The sequence below is a fragment of the Macrobrachium nipponense genome, chromosome 17 (genome assembly GCF_015104395.2).
Source record: "Macrobrachium nipponense isolate FS-2020 chromosome 17, ASM1510439v2, whole genome shotgun sequence".
Classification (NCBI taxonomy): domain Eukaryota; kingdom Metazoa; phylum Arthropoda; class Malacostraca; order Decapoda; family Palaemonidae; genus Macrobrachium; species Macrobrachium nipponense.
Window position 1 is genome coordinate 39,904,909 of NC_087210.1, and position 17,669 is coordinate 39,922,577.

Genomic DNA, 17,669 nt, shown 5'->3' on the forward strand with positions numbered 1-17,669 from the left:
TGGTGTCCTGATGAGCTTGCAGAGAAGCGTCACGCTGAGCATCCATAAAAGTGTCACGCCTTGTGTCCAGCCGAGCGTTAAGAAAAAACGTCACGCTTGGCGTCCAACTTAGCTGCCGAACCAGTGTCATGTCTGGCAGCCGATGGAGCGTCCCTTACGGACAAGCGAGGGGCGTCTTGGCGAGCTGCTTGAATATGCAAAGCAGCTTGCCGGGCGTCAAGCTTAGCAGCTTGAACAACATCCTGTTTTGCAGTAGAGCGAATGTCATGTAACGTATACGGAGCGCAATGAGGAGAGGAGGGGGAGCGTCTTGGGGAGCAGGAAAACAATCCTTGCTACAAGAGTAATGACGTTCCTTCCTCTACACAGAGCTTCGAGTGTCTCGAAAGGCGTCCTCGTGAGGGTCTTGCTGAGCGTCTTGATGCATAGAACGCCGTCTTGAAGAGAGTCCCGAAGAAGAGAGCGACTCGAGTCGAGAAGCGTCATGACGAACTTCCTGACGTGACGCGGAGGACATAGAATCGTCAACAGGAGCAACCTGAGAGGCGTTCTGGTGAGCCGCGCGCCGTTCATGAAGCACACGAGCGTTATAAGAAGACATAAGGCGATCGTCGTCAAGACGAGCCTTATGGACATTCTTCATCTCTTGACAAAGATGACATCCGCCTGTGCGACATCTTGCGTCTTTGTCACGCTTATCGATATTAAGTCTTGCCGAAGGGACACCAGATCAGTGTAGAGTCCCCGTAACCCTCCTTCGGCTTTCGAGATGCCCTCTCCCTGGTCCTGGGAGTCCGACAGAGGTCCAACCCCTGCCCGGGGAGGACGCGAAGCAATCCTTCATGATTCATGCACGTGCACGATCTTTGGCAGCCTGGGGAGTGTCAACAGATCCTGCCGAAAGGACGCCAGATCGGTGGGGGTTCCCCATAACCCTCCTTCAGCTTTCGACATGCCCTCTCCCTGGTCCTGGGAGTCCAACAGAGGTCCAGGCCTAGAGGCATTATAGGGCCGATCTGACGCCCCCTCCACAACACTAGGGGCACTACACTTCACAACACTGATTGGAGAGCGAGCACTTTAGATTCCATGATACGGATGGAATCCACAATAACAGAAAGGGCATTACCTCTCGCAGACATAACCTAATGGCCCGTTGGCCATACTACAGGGTTAGGCAAAACAAAGTCTACAGGAAGGTTAGCAGGTTCACTACCCTGACTTCTGTTTACTGATGCAGTCTTTGAGGAAGACCCCCTGATTCAATCACGCTCTAATTTGCGTACATACGAATCATACGTCTTCCCTTCGGAATCAGTCAAACTCTCACACTCCTTACATCGATCTTTCAACAAAGAAACATGACCCGTACACCTCGTGCATACCCAGTGCGGATCTACTGAAGCTTTCGGTAGCCTCACCTTACCTTGCAGACAACACACAATGAAACTAGCCTAACTAGATTCAGATATCTTATGCAAAGATGAATCAAAACCAAATTCAAATCAATTTATGATAGCGTATGCCTAGCCACAAATCCAAATTAATAAATAAAAAGACAATTAGGATACTTAGCGGCAATGAAGTTTCAAAATCCAAAGACGGAGGTACTGAAAACAGGTGTTTACAGTACCGGCGACAGAGAAAATCTGAATAGAAAATGGGAATGGTTCGTGATACCCGCCTCCCAGCGGCAGGAATGGGTACTAACCACCTGGCCGACCACTGCGTGTGTCGTAAGTTTTGAAATTCTGTTGGACTTCGGAGAATACAGCTATATATATATCTGACAGGTAAGTTTCATGAACAAATTAGTAATTCGAAGCGATGGCTTCTCAAAAGGAAAACAGTGATTGCAGATGTCCTCTTGACTCCGTATTGCAGAAACTAGTCTACTTGTAAGGCAGGAACTCCCCAAAACCTCTAGCAGGACCTTTTCTTCTCTGAAGTCTGCTCGACGTCGAGATAACACGAGATAATTCGTCCACTCCTGAAGACGACTAGACCAGTATCCAACCAACTCTCGAACAACTCTTCTTCTGATCCTTCGTCGGTTCCTTTTTTCTCTCTTATCTCTCTCGGACGATCTCTGCTGCTGCTGATCTCTCACTGACAATCTGATCTTTGGCTCTTACTGAGGATATCTCTCTGTGACTAACTGGTGTCTCTCTTCTACGATCTCTGCTTTCTCCTGCTACGACCGTCGTATTTATACGGCACTCTGGGGCGGAGCCTACGGCAAACTTCACAGACTCCAGGGATTTCTAGAACTTCTTAGATGAATCTAGATGAGGTATTGCATCAGAAATCGTGGCGTTTCTCACGTCCCAACGAGTTCCACAACACTCCTGCCGGTTCTAGAACCATCATGATAACAGGCACCTCCAACACAATGCACTAGCGCCTCCTTGCTGCCGAACTTCTCGAAAATGCGTTCTTCTTTCCTTTATCTTTCTTTGCTAGGAAGCAATTACCATCACAGGCTAGCACTTCCTCAGCTCCTAGGAAAGGCTTCTGCTTCAAAGGGGGCCAGAGGAACAACCCAGCCTTCTTCTTCTGCCCCCAAGTCCAAGACTTACTGTCCTTTTCAGAATGATTTCCAGTCAGGACGAGGAAGGAAAGGGAAGAAGTCCAAAGGGAAATGCTAGGGCTGGCATTCCCCTCCAGCTGCTGCCCATGGTGGGGGGGTTGCCTATTGAGCCATTGGGCAACTTGGCAGCAATACGGAGCGGAGACCTGGGTAGTGGATGTCCTTCAGGAGGGGTTTCTACTCCCCTTAGAGTCTCCGCCACCCCTCACTAACCATCCGGTCCAGCTTCGATCCTATATAGTGGGATCCGAGAGACACCAGGCATTGCTGCAGGAAGTGCAAGCAGTGTTGCAGAAGAGTGCTATAGAAGTCATGTCGGACAGGTTTCCAGGCTTTTACAGCAGAATCTTTCTCACAGAAGAGGCTTCGGGGGAATGGAGACCAGCCGTAGACCTCTCTCCTCTGAACCGATTGGTTCGTCAGACTCAGTTCAAGATGGAAACAGCATGCTCAGTGCTGGCTTCCATCAGGGAGAATGACTTCATGCTGACAGTGGGTCTGAAGGATGCGTATTTCAAATACCCATTTACAAGTCTTCCCGCAAGTACCTCCGCCTCTTCCAGGGGGAGATGATCTACCGTTCAAGGCTTTGTGCTTCGGATTGTCGACCGCTCCCAGGTGTTCATAAGAGTGTTCACCTTTGTTTCAGCTTAGGCACATTCAAACGAGATACGTCTCTTGAGGTATCAAGACAATTGGCTGGTTCTGGCGAGCTCTCGCTCGCAGTTGCTGCAGGACAGGGGTTGACTCCTCGAGTTGTCGGAATCTCGGGATCCTGATAAACCTGGAGAAGTCAAATCTTGAACCCAAGCTGAGGACATTGTATCTGGGCACACTGATAGACACGGTAACAGCAAGAGTCTTCCCCTCGGACTCTCGTATCAGCAAGTTCAGAGAGGTAGCGCGGCGGTTTCTGTCAAGACAGGAGCAACCTGCCTGGCTTTGGCAAGTCATGATAAGTCACCTGTCGTCCTTGGAAAAGCTGGTCCCTCACGGACGGCTGCACCTGCGGTCTCTTCAGTGGAGACTCAGGGACTTTTGGTCCCAGTCACGAGATTCTCAGTCTCTCCTTGCTCCTCTCTCACAGGAGGTAAGGGAGGACCTCAATTGGTGGCTGGACGACAGGAACCTCACGGTAGGAGTAGACCTCACCACTCCCCCTCTGGACATGCTCCTATTCTCGGATGCATCAAATGAGGGGTGGGGCGCACACCTGGAGGAGTTGCTGATTGCAGGTGTGTGGAACGATCACGACAAGCACCTTCACATCAATGTTCTCGAACACAAGGCAGCCTTCCTGGCTCTCCAAGAGTTTTGTGAACGAGTGATGGGACACTCTGTGGTCCACAGGTTGACAATGCAGGTGCACGAGTGGGCCTTGGCTCACGCAGTGGAGCTGTCAGCCAGGTACATTCCGGGCAAGAGGAATGTAGTGGCAGACAAGCTCAACCACCAGAATCAGGTGGTAGTAGCCAAGTGGTCCCTACACCAGGATGTAGTGGAAAGGCTCTTTAGCCTATGGGGGCATCCAGTCATAGACTTGTTTGCCACCCGGTCCAACAGGAAGGTGGAGATCTTCTGTTTGGCTGTACCGGACCCGTGGGCAGCAGCAGATGCATTCCAACATCCTTGGGACAACCTGGACAAGCGTACATCTTCCCCCGTTCGTTGTCTGATCTGTGCGTGCTCAAACAATGTGGGGATCACGCGAATCTGAGTATGATTCTGGTGGAACCAAAATGGCCTCAAAGCACCTCAGTGGCATGATCGGTATGCTCTTGACCTGCCACCTTGGTGGCCGTGAGTTCGGTTCTCGGGCATTCCATTTAGGTGTTAGAGACGTGTATTTCTGGTGATAGACGTTCGCTCTTGACGTGGTTCGGAAGTCATGTAAAGCTGTTGGTCCCATTGCTGAATAACCACTGGTTCCATACAAACAAACAAATGGCCTCAAGCCATTTGGTATCCTGACCTTCTTTCTGGCTCTTCTCGCTGAGGCACCAAGAGATTTCCCCAAGGAACAACCTGCTGTCTCAGCCACACATAGAACAGTACCATCAAGCAATGGAGTCCCTGTGTCTTCGTGCTTGGAGGTTATCCACCATCTCTTGCAAGCGAGAGGTTTTTCACGACGAGCAGTGACAGAGATGGCTGGATACCTCAGGAAGTCATTTGCAACTGTTTATCAGAGGAAGTGGGTCATCTTTTGTAGTTGGTGTTGTAGACAGGTTATCTCTCCGATTGGAGCCACTATTCAGCAGGTCGCGGACATTCTAGTGTACCTTCGTCAAGAGAAGCTCCTCTCCGATTCAGCGGTAAAAGGCTATAGGGCTGCCTTAGCCTTGGTCCTCAAGCTGAAAGGGAAAGATATTATCTCTTCTTCTTTTGAGATATCTCTCCTTGTGAGGAGCTTTGAGAGGTCTTGCCCACCCAGGGACCTCAGGCCTCTTGCGTGGGATGTGATTCTTGTGCTGCAGAGCCTGACTCGTGCTCTGTACGAGCCACTCCAAGAGTCATCAGACAGGGATCTGACTCTCAAGACTGCCTTTTTTCTGGCCCCGCCATTGGCAAAGAGAGTAGGCGAACTCCATGGACTTTCCTTCGATGTAAGGCACACGAGAGGGTGGGGATCGGTGAAGGTAGAATTTGTCCCAGAATTCATGGCCAAGACTCAGAATCCTAAAGTCCCTGATACCCAATTCGAGTCCTCCATCCCCTCCCTCAGTGACTTTGTTGATGATGATCCAGACGAGATGCTACTCTGTCCAGTTAGAGCGCTACGCTGCTACCTGAGGAGGACTCGACATCTTCAGCCCGAGGTATTCAAGAGAACTATCTCTTTCTGGCTTCGTGAGATGATCAGGAAGGTGTAATCTGCTGCATGCAACGATACCCGTGCCCTTTGTTTGAGAGCTCACGAGGTCAGGGGTATTGCCCCTTCCCTTGCGTTTTGGAAGAACCTGTCAGTTCAACAGGTTTTGATGGCGGGGGTCTGGGCACACCAGACTACCTTCACCTCTCATTACCTTTGGGATGTTGTCCACAAGTCCTTTGACACCTTCTCCTTGGGACCAGTGGTGGCTGCTCAACAAGTTGTGTAGCTTACTTAGCTCCTGTAACAGGACAGGTTAGCATCTAGTCTCGTTGTACTATATGATTGGATATGATTCCAAAGTGACTAGCTCTTCTTCGTTCCTTTCATCCTACTCTTTCCCTTCAGGCAAAGAGTATATGGTCCGTTACATGCTGGACCGAGCACGGATGCAGGAAAGACACTCCTTGGAGTACCCCTTATATTCCTTCTTACGAGGGTCAAAATGACGCTCGTTTAAATAATTGGAGAGAACTCCTAACTGGGAAATGTAACCTATCTTCCATTGTTCCCTTCAAGTGTCACCTCTGAAGCTAGCTGTAAGTCAAATGTCATATTACAAAAATATACTTTTTATTTCCCAAAATAGCTAACATGAAAATGGAATAAAATGAGTTAAGAAATATCTCAAAAAGAATGTTAAACTATCATCTTTTTCCCAAAATCATACCTAAGTAAGTACCCCCTCTTATCTCTTTTTGTCCAAAAATTCATAGTCTATTAAAAGTCAATACAAGTCTAAAGAAATCCCATTTTTCTATATGGTGACTTCGATTCCATTTGAAATAAAGAGACCATAATTATCAGACAAATGTGTGTCGCACCTCACTACCCCTCTTTAGAAGCTGAATGTAATGTCACCAGAAAGGTGTATAACTTTTTCCAAAGTCCTCGCTTTACCTTGCAACAGACCTCAACACCTGTTCTGTGGCGTGTTCCACACACAATCAATCAATATCAGGTAGTAATCTTTTAATTCTCATACCGAGAGATTATATCTCAATTTCTGTGACCCACATACGTATGTATGCCCACCAGCAAACGTACAGATACACGCATGCACGCTAGTTTGTTCCTATGTCCTCGATAACTTTTCCCGTGGTTATCTCATGTCTCTGGAATGTATTCACGTTCTCGTTTATGCACATGGCATATTTTCTATTTGTTTTTTATCTCTGCATTTCCGAGGAATCCATCGTTTGCACCTGTCTCTAACCAGCAAGAGCTAAGGTTATCAACCCCCACTTATTCTAATATGTATATATGACGATCTTTTCCCTCTACCAGTGCTTTAAGAGACACGACTGCAGAGTGACTGGCTCTCCTTCGTTCCTTTCATCCTACTCTTTCCCTTCAGGCAGAGTACACAGACCGTTACATGCTGGACCGAGCACAGATGCAGGTTAGACACTCCTTGGAGTACCCTTTCTATTCCTTCATTAGCAATAGAAGCACATTCCTCTCCGTTTCCCTTGCAAGGCGGGGAATAGGAGTTCCCAGAGATAAGACAAACCCATTGCCTTGTTTTTGCCATATTGTGTCTGACATATGGTTCTTTGGTTTCCCCTAAGCGCGAATTATGTTTGCGTCCTTAAGGAAAAGCCCTGAAGACTGTCTCTGATCTCGCAGATCCCCAACTCTGATCAGAGGTCAGTGGCGGATCCCTCTCCCTTGCTCTAAAGATCGGAAGAAGAGCCCAGGTAGGCTGAACTCCAGTCGATTTAGAAGCTCACTCAGATTCCTCCCACCAATTAGTGAGTCTTCCTATTGTAAAGGACCGACGTTTTGTATACGACAAATCACAATTTTTTAAAGTAAATTGTATATTTCCTAACTACAAACTTAGGTCCTCTACACATATTGCCCACCTCATGCCACCCCTCAATCTGTTACCTGGCCCAAAAGCAAATTGAATGCTCAACCCCGGTCTTGGCATAACCAATGACCGGACAGTAGATAAATACCGCACTGCCTTGTTTGAAAGTTCAGCAGCTGTGTCCAGGCTTCGCCTTAAGTAATTCCTATTGTAAAGGACCTAGGTTTGTATAGTTAGGAAAAATACAATTCACTTTCAAAAATTGTGATTCTGAATTTCAGCTATTCTGTGAAATATGGCCGATGTTTCATCTGGGGCTCCAGACATTTTCTAGGCAGAGGCTGTTGAAGGACTGAATGTGGAAAGTGAGTCTATCTGCTTATGTACTGGCGGTGTAGCGGGGATCTTCGTGTCACTGTTTTTTCATTGGCTCCTGGCCTGTTGGTTCAAGCTAGTTCCAGGCTGTGCGTTGCAATCATACAGATCTTCATAACTGTGTGGTGTTACGGCGAGCTGCATCTTGATTGGCCAATGGCTGCATGACATCACTGCTGGTATTATTATTATTAAAGTCAAGGATCGGGCTGTCATATCCGGTGGTATTCTCTTGTAATGGGGCGTTTTCAGGCGGCAATATGGTGTTGGGTGCAGGTGCAGGAGTGTTTCTTTGTATGAGGGACAGGACCAGAAAGGCCTCCTGTGTAGTATTCATGGAGGGCTTCTGTTCCTGGATGAGAAGCGCCTCCAGAAGGTGCAGACGGCGAGGGTTGGGTGCTCTCCATATTATTCTGGTATTACGAATACTAACACTTTCGCAGGAGATTGTGTCTTGGTGGGTGGTGAGGGCATGATTCTTGATCGCCCCTTCTTGTATTTCCCAAGACAACCTTGGGCAGGGCATATGAATTGGTATACTACTATGTTCGTCTGCTTGAGGAGGTCTCTTGTAGGCGGTGAGCGGTTATTTTTCATGATTGTTTCATTCTTCTGTTCTTGTAATATATTATAAGGTCCACCATCTTGCCCTCTCCAGCTCAGAGGGTGTTCTCCTTGATGATCTTCCTCATCGAGTTCTCACGATACTGAGAATGCATGAAGGCCTTATAATATAACTTGATACTATCAGTGGGGTGGGATCGTGGGTTTTCTTCCTTGTTCGAGTACCATCTTTCGAGGGCAGTGCGCACTTCTCAGTTGATGAGCTCCTTAGAATACCCATTGTTAACGAGCATCTGTGAAGCTCTGTCAAGCTTGAGGTGTGTCTCCTGCCAGATAGAACATTGAGAGAGGCCCCTTTTCACAAAGGCCTTGATGGTGGTGCTCTTAAATCAACCTGGTAGGGCGCTCTTTGCTAACTTCTACATGGGCACAGTGGAAGAGAGGGTTTTTGCCCAGAGCCAGCGCCCCCGCAAATACGTCTGTTACATCGAAGATATCTTCACACAAGTCAACACTGAGGATGAGGTAGAAGCCCTTCGTTGCCAATTCCAGCAATGCAGCGTGCTTAACTAAACTGTATAGTTTAGCACCAACGATCGGCTCCCCTTCCTCGATGTCCTTGGTAACAAAGACAGAAGACGGCAACCGGAATGCTGTCTATATGAAGAAAGAACCAAATGGAGAATGAGCCTCAACGGGGATAGCGAGTGCCCTACCAGGTTTAAGAGTACCACCGTCAAGGCCTTTGTGAAAAGGGCCCTCTCCCATTGTTCTATCTGGCAGGACACACCTCAAACTTGATAGAGCTTCACAGATGCTCGTTAAGGCTGCCTGCACATGAACATGTTGTCTCAAATTATTCGCCTTTAGGTTATTTAGGTTCTAACCCGGTGGTCTGGGCGATAACAAGGTCTGAAGGACTAGAATCTACAACTTGGTTGAGGGATTGAGGAAGCAAGGTTTGCAAATTTTACATATTTATTAAAAAAAATAAACTAATAACACTCAACACTTTGCCCCACATTATATATACATGTTAATTCCACGTAAAAAGGTTCACAGAAAACATTTACTACAAAAATGCAAAGAATCTAAGTAACACGTGGCAATTCTACGCCTGTGAGGCAGACTAAGAGATAAGAAAATCAAGAATCTAACATAAAATCCATATAAGCAGATTATTCACTTTACGTTTGGCCATACGAACTCGAATCAGACTTCCTCATTCAAAGGATGCGTGGGATACCCGCGATGAACTTACACTATATCATTCTAACTGAATCAAAGTAATGGCCCTGGCTGTGTTGGGGAGGAGAGAAGCGATCTGCCTTACCTGTTATCTATGGTACCTGGGGAGCGAATGAACGCTATGCGTGTCATTGCCCTCGAGCACAACTTTCGTGACGTCATGGTGTAGCAATACCTGACGCTTGACGCTTTACTCCATTGCGTCCCATCTTTATGCTTTGACTACAAGATATATCAATTCGTATTAAGGTGAAAGACGAATTCTAGTTTTACATGCTGTTATTTAACTTGAGCAAACTCAAAGGATTTCCCTGTATAAGGTTTTCGCTGTGTGCGCTTCCTTGTTTTCATCTCATATACATGGTTAATTTTGTCTCAGAATTTGATAAGACATATAAATTTTATAGTAGATTATTTCGCTCTCCTCCCCCACACAGTTTCATAAGAGTTAGCTACGTATTTACATACTCGTGGTTTAAGTCACATTGACGCTTGCACTCGTCATTGATTCTTCTTCTTACTCAAGTTAACCTGACGTTTGTGGCAGGTTTGTCGCAAAAAGAAGGATCTGTCTCTTTTCATGACACGTGTTTAAACGGAAGGCCGCAGATGAGCCACAAGCAGTCGATGTGACTATATATATATATATATTATATATATATATATATATATATATATATATATATATATTATATATATATATATATATATGATATAAAATTCATAATGCTACAGTACATGTATGACAGTATGTGTAAGTGGATGCACATGTCTGTGCATTAACCAAATATGTACATATGCTTACATGAATTTTATGTATTTATGTTTGTCTTTATGTCTATCTACCTGTGTATTTCTATGTATGTATAAATGGAAACATGTCCAGTATGTACATGTACGCCAGTATGGATGAATGCATTTATGTGTCTGTATGTTAGGTAAGTAAGCATGTACATTTGTCATTTATTTATTATTGCATGTATGTATGAATGGTTGCATGCATGCCAGTATTCATGTATGTATGTTTGCATGAATGCAGTTTTGTATGTATGTTCGTATTCATGAATGCAGTTTTGTATGTATTTACGTAAACATGAATATAGTATGTATATATATATATATATATATATATATATATATATATATATATATATATATATATATATATATATATAATGTATATATATATATATATATATATATATATATATATATATATATATATATATATATATATATCTATATATATATATATATATATATATATATATATATATTTATATATATATATATATATATATATATATATATATATATAATATATATATATATATATACACAGATATATAATAAAAAACTTTTCTCTCTACCAGTCTTACTGAATGCATGTGCGTGTATCATTCATGGTGTATTCGTGTTGTACCTTACTGTCTTCCGCCGCATTGTCTTCGTATGAGACGTGTCAATCGACTCAGTCACCCCGAGTAACCGTACACCACAGCCGTGTGTGTAGTGTTTGATAGTTTGATTAGCTGGCTGGTTTTACCGTAACTAGTGCACTTGTGTCACTGTCACTCGCTTCAACTAGTTTAGCTTTTGATGAGTTCAAAAAGAAAGTGCACATTCAATGAGCGTTTACAGTCTCAATACCCATTCATTAGAAAACCTATTTTAACAATTGATGTGTGCAGTGAAAAAGGCAAAAGTGGTTTCAGCATTGCACATAGTGGAGTTGGTGATACCTTAAACTTCTTGGCACTAAGAGATGCAAGTCAGCTGATATTAGCACTTCCTCGAGTAAAGCTGTTACTGATGACTTTAAGTGCCAGGCCCAGTGAGAAGGATCTAGAAGTGGCTGCTACTGAAGGTTTGTGGGCTTACCACACGTCAGAGAAAATCAAAGCTTTAGATCTACCGAGTGCAACAAAAATTTTTAAAGCATGCTTTGGACCGAAATTTTCATGTGCTAGAACAAGGTGTGAGACAATTGTTGCAGTATTCGCACCATATGCTGAGAAAGAACTTGAGAGTCAAATGAAAAATGCCCACTGCATAACACTGTTAACAGATGCAAGTAACCATGGCAACACCAAGCTATTCCCTGTTTTTATTTGTTTCTTTCAGCCATATGAAGGTGCTCAAGTGAAACTCCTTGACCTAAAGTCTCAACCTGGAGAAACCGCAGATATAGTTATGGAGTATTCAGCACAGATAATTGAGAAACACGAGTTGAGCAGAAAATTAGTTGCTTTTTGAGATGATAATACAAACTGTAATTTTGGGGAATCCAGCTAGAAAAGGAGTGAATAATATCTTCAGGAAATTGAATGACTACAATGGCAGAGAACTTATTGGGATTGGCTGTTTTGCACACATCGTACATAATGCTGTGCAGGCTGCTAGTGACTGTCTCGCAATTGACATAGAGGCAGTGGTTGAAAAAATATACTCATTTGTTCCTACATGATATACAAACCCTCTGTCCTTTACAATAGGATTATGCTTAAGGCGAAGCCGGACTGGCCACTGAATCCTTAACAAGGCAGTTAGGTAGTTACTTGCCGGTCCGGTCGTTGGTAGTCCCTCTGACCGGAGGTAGACATTCCAATTTGCTTTTGGCCACCGTCGTGAGTAGACATGTCTCCATCGCTCTCTGCACAACTGTTTGATGCTGTTTTCTTCTAATCCCGGTGGGATTTTCTCTATTCTTTCTTATTGTGGATTATTATTGTTGTTGCGATAATGTGTTTGTGATATTCTGAAGGCAAACCCATGAATTGCAACTGCCTTATACGTTTTCGTTGTTGTGATATTCTGTTACGATAACGAATCATGCATTTTGTATAACCTTGTACCTGCCGCCCCACCCCAATGGGTGTACGAGATGCGGCATGTCCATGTCTTTTCTTGTGTTTTTCTATCTTTACACCCTCACCCGTTGTTGCCGGGAGCGTAAATGGGTTAAGTACAAAGCACATGGATGTTTTCCCTCATGCTCTTGCCCATCGTCGCTGGAAGCGTGAGCATATTCATCGGCATGCGTGCCTTATTTCTTTTTTTTATATGTTAAGGAGCGTGAGTGTGATTTTTGTTTAGCATATAAGTACGATTACTTTCAGACTTGTATTTGGTATGCATGCGGTGAGTGAATTTCGATTAAAGGTAGACCTGTTAGGAGGATAGACCCTGGTCCTCATACCAGCGCTGCTCTTTCCCCTTCTTGGTCTTCTGGGACTCGTGACTCAGTGGCAGCGCGGCTCACGTCAACAAGATCTCGGGTCGATTGCCTCGCCTCCCCCCTATCTTCCTTACACGGGCGGTGGACACCTGCTGGTCCTGGGTTCCTGTCATACTGCCAGGCGCGTAATTGTGGGACCCGCGTCATCTAGAGTGGATCCTGTTCCTGAACTGGCTCCCTCTCACAGACCTGTTCCTGGCATTGCTGCTGCTTCTGCCTCCATGCTAGAGGATGGCTCTGACTACGATCCCTCGGAGGCTGGGTCGAAGACGGAAATGGCGACGCCTTTCTGGATCTCCTCTTCGTCTGTTTCCTTGTCATCATCTGCCTTCTCATCTCCCTCCCCTTCGAAGGTGGGAGACTTAGAAGCAGATGATAGCCTTCATGAGCCTTCGAGGGGCCGGCATTCCTCCTTTGGGAGGAAAGCAGCTGGCTCTCTCATAAGCTCTCCCACTCCCTTGGGAGTGGGAACCAAGAATCGGCCTCTAGTGGCATGAGACTCGGGAGCCTTCCCCCCCGAGAGGTTTCATAGGAGATTTCAAGATGTCTGCATCCCTCCTTCGGGAGGAAAGAAGCTGGCTCTATTGTCGGCTCCCCCACTCCCTTGGGAGTGGAAACCAAGACTCGGCCTCTAAGGGAATGAGACTCGGAAGCCTTACCCCCCCCCCAGAGGTTTTGTGCAAGACTTCGAGGGGTCTGCATTCCTCCTTCGGGAGAAAAGCAGCTGGTTCTATCGTCGGCTCCCCCACTCCCTTGGGAGTGGAAACCAAGACTCGGCCTCTAGGGGCATGAGACTCGGAAGCCTTCCCCCCTCCCCCCCACCCCCCAGGGGTTTTGTGCAAGACTTCGAGGGGCTGCACTTCTCCTTTGGGAGGAAAGCAGCTGGCTTGGTCGTCAGCTCTCCCACTCCCTTGGGAGCGGGAACCGAGACTCGGCCTCTAGGAGCACCAGACTCTGGAGCCTTTCCCCCCGAGAGGTCTCGCATGAGACTTCGAGGGGTATGCATTCCTCCTCCGGAGAGAAAGCAGCTGCTCTCTCTTTGGCTCTCCCACTTCCGCGGGAGCGTGAACCGAGATTCTGCTTCTAGGGGCACGGGGCACGAGGCTCGGGAGCCTCTGGAGCTCGGATGAAGCTCCATTCTCCAGCCCCGAGTTCCAAGGGCACGCCCTACGGAACCGGGTCCATGTCAAGATCTCTTTTGTGAAATTCCTCGAATGTGCTAACCTCCAAGGGAAGTAGCACACCCACTGCCGAGACGTGGCTTCAGTTTCACATCGCAGCAGTGGAGTGGGACGAGAGATGGGGTCGAGCCCCACCCGTACCCACCCCAGCAATGTCCGAACCTGGTTCTTCGTTGTGAGCCTATGGTGTTGCATCTGCCCATGGGATAGAAGCAACAGTACAGGCTATTGGGGGTGGGGGTTCCTTTCAACATCTATAACGGCGTTGCAAGTTCTCGCCAGGTAGTGAGCAGCGTCCCTGCGAGCAGCAGCGCTACTCGTAAGGCATCGCCACCTACCAGCGCTGCTACCATTCCTGTGGTCACAGTACTTCTGCGGTGTGGCGAGAACAATCGTAACTGAGGTTGTTGCAAGTCTCCAGGGAGGCAGCCGCATCTCAAGGGGCAGCAGCGCTGCTCGTATGACATCGGCACCTACCAGCGCTGCTACCATACAGTGCGGGCAGAAGACCATGTTCTCCTCAGGAGCTCGCATCACCTATACGATCACGCTCTCCTGAACTCACAGACTTGTCGCCACCTTAGGTTGGTACAAGGACTTTGCTCACTCCCCAGGCAGCAGTGCTACGAAGGGGAGTGAAGGTATACGATTCAACTCTTGTATTCCATTTATCACCACTGTCATCGTCATCCCGGTACGTCGTATCGTTCCTGGAGAAGGTTTCGAAGAAGTCAAGGAGGAAGAGAGCTAGGAAGGTATTGTTGTCTTCCTCTTCGGATTCGTCTTCATCTTCATTGTCTTCGTCTGCCTCCTCTTCCCCTTTTTCTGCACCCCTCCTCTGGGAAGAAGGCAGTTGACTCTCTGGTTGGCTCTCCCTCTCCTTCAGGAAAGGGATCTGAGGCTCCTCCTTCAGAGGCCAGAGCTTTGGCATCCTCTGTAGAACGAACTACAGTTCGCACTCCAACTGTGAGTTCTGATGGCGTTGCCGGAGGAACTGGAGCCGTGCCACTGGTGGTGGCATGAAACGAGAGAAGGGATCGAGCCGCATCTCGAACCCTCCTGCGAAGACCAAGACTGGTTCTTCATCAGGAGCCATGACCGTTGCACCTCCCACGTCGGAAGGAGCAACGGAAGAGACAAACAAGAGGTACCCTGTTCAGTACTTTTCATCAGGGGCTTCAGCCCCAAAGAGCACTGGGACCTGTCGTGAGGGGCATGCACGTTCTCAGCAGGTATGGAATCGGGTCTCGGAAGAAGACTACGTTTCTCACCAGCACTGCTGCCGCTCCTGCTACCAGCGCTGCTGCCAGTCCTGCTACCAGCACTGCTGCCAGTCCTGCTGCCAATCCTGCTACCAGCGCTGCTACCAACATTGCTGCAGAGCAAAGGGAACAGTTGCAGTTTCCTCAGGAGTCTGCATCATCGGTACGTTTCGAGTCAGAGCCATCCTCTAGCATGGAGGCGGAAGCAGCAGCAATGGCAGGAACAGGTCTGTGAGAGGGAGCCAGTTTGGGAACAGGAGCCGCTCTAGATGACGCGGGTCCCACAATTACGTGCCTGGCAGTATGACAGGAACCCAGAACCAGCAGGTGTCCACCGCCCGTGTAAGGAAGATAGGGGGGAGGCGAGGCAATCGACCCGAGATCTTGTTGATGTGAGCCGTGCTGCCACTGAGTCACGAGTCCCAGGGAAGACCAAGAAGGGGAAAGAGCAGCGCTGGTATGAGGACCGGGGCCTATCCTCCTAACAGGTCTACCTTTAATCGAAATTCACTCACCGCATGCATACCAAATATGCTAAACAAAAATCACACTCACGCTCCTTAACATATAAAAAAAAGAAATAAGGCACGCATGCCGATGAATATGCTCACGCTTCCAGCGACGATGGGCAAGAGCATGAGGGAAAACATCCATGTGCTTTGTACTTAACCCATTTACGCTCCCAGCAACAACGGGTGAAGGCGTAAAGATAGAAAAACACAAGAAAAGACATGGACATGCCACATCTCGTACACCCATTGGGGTGGGGCGGCAGGTACAAGGTTATACAAAATGCATGATTCGTTATCGTAACAGAATATCACAACAACGAAAACGTATAAGGCAGTTGCAATTCATGGGTTTGCCTTCAGAATATCACAAACACATTATCGCAACAACAATAATAATCCACAATAAGAAAATAGAGAAAATCCCACCGGGATTAGAAGAAAACAGCATCAAACAGTCGTGCAGAGAGCGATGGAGACATGTCTACTCACGACGGTGGCCAAAAGCAAATTGGAATGTCTACCTCCGGTCAGAGGGACTACCAACGACCGGACCGGCAAGTAACTACCTAACTGCCTTGTTAAGGATTCAGTGGCCAGTCCGGCTTCGCCTTAAGCATATTCCTATTGTAAAGGACAGAGGGTTTGTATATCATGTAGGAACAAATGAGTATATTTTTACAACCACTGCCTCTATGTCAATTGCGAGACAGTCACTAGCAGCCTGCACAGCATTATGTACGATGTGTGCAAAACAGCCAATCCCAATAAGTTCTCTGCCATTGTAGTCATTCAGTTTCCTGAAGATATTATTCACTCCTTTTCTTGCTGGATCCCCAAAATTACAGTTTGTATTATCATCTCAAAAAGCAACTAATTTTCTGCTCAACTCGTGTTTCTCAATTATCTGTGCTGAATACTCCATAACTATATCTGCGGTTTCTCCAGGTTGAGACTTTAGGTCAAGGAGTTTCACTTGAGCACCTTCATATGGCTGAAAGAAACAAATAAAAACAGGGAATAGCTTGGTGTTGCCATGGTTACTTGCATCTGTTAACAGTGTTATGCAGTGGGCGTTTTTCATTTGACTCTCAAGTTCTTTCTCAGCATATGGTGCGAATACTGCAACAATTGTCTCACACCTTGTTCTAGCACATGAAAATTTCGGTCCAAAACATGCTTTAAAAATTTTTGTTGCACAGTCGGTAGATCTAAAGCTTTGATTTTCTCTGACGTGTGGTAAGCCCACAAACCTTCAGTAGCAGCCACTTCTAGATCCTTCTCACTGGGCCTGGCACTTAAAGTCATCAGTAACAGCTTTACTCGAAGAAGTGCTAATATCAGCTGACTTGCATCTCTTAGTGCCAAGAAGTTTAAGGTATCACCAACTCCACTATGTGCGATGCTGAAACCACTTTTGCATTTTTCACAGCATACATCACTTGTTAAAATAGGTTTTCTAATGAATGGGTATTGAGACTGTAATCGCTAATTGAATGTGCACTTTCTTTTTGACATCATCAAAAGCTAAACTAGTTGAAGCGAGTACCAGTGACACAAGTGCACTAGTTACGGTAAAGCCAGCTAATCAAACTGTCAAACACTACACACACGGCTGTGGTGTACGGTGACTCGGGGTGACTGAGTCGATTGACACGTCTCATACGAAGACAATGCGGCGGAAGAAAGTGAGGTACAACACGAATACACCATGAATGATACACGCATGCATTCAGTAAGACTGTAGAGAGGAAAAGTTTTTTTATTAATATATATATATATAATGATATCATATATATATAGATATATATATATATATATATATATATATATATTAATATATATACATACTTATATTCATGTTTACGTAAATACATACAAAACTGCATTCATGAATACGAACATACATACAAAACTGCATTCATGCAAACATACATACATGAATACTGGCATGCATGCAACCATTCATACATACATGCAATAATAAATAAATGACAAATGTACATGCTTACTT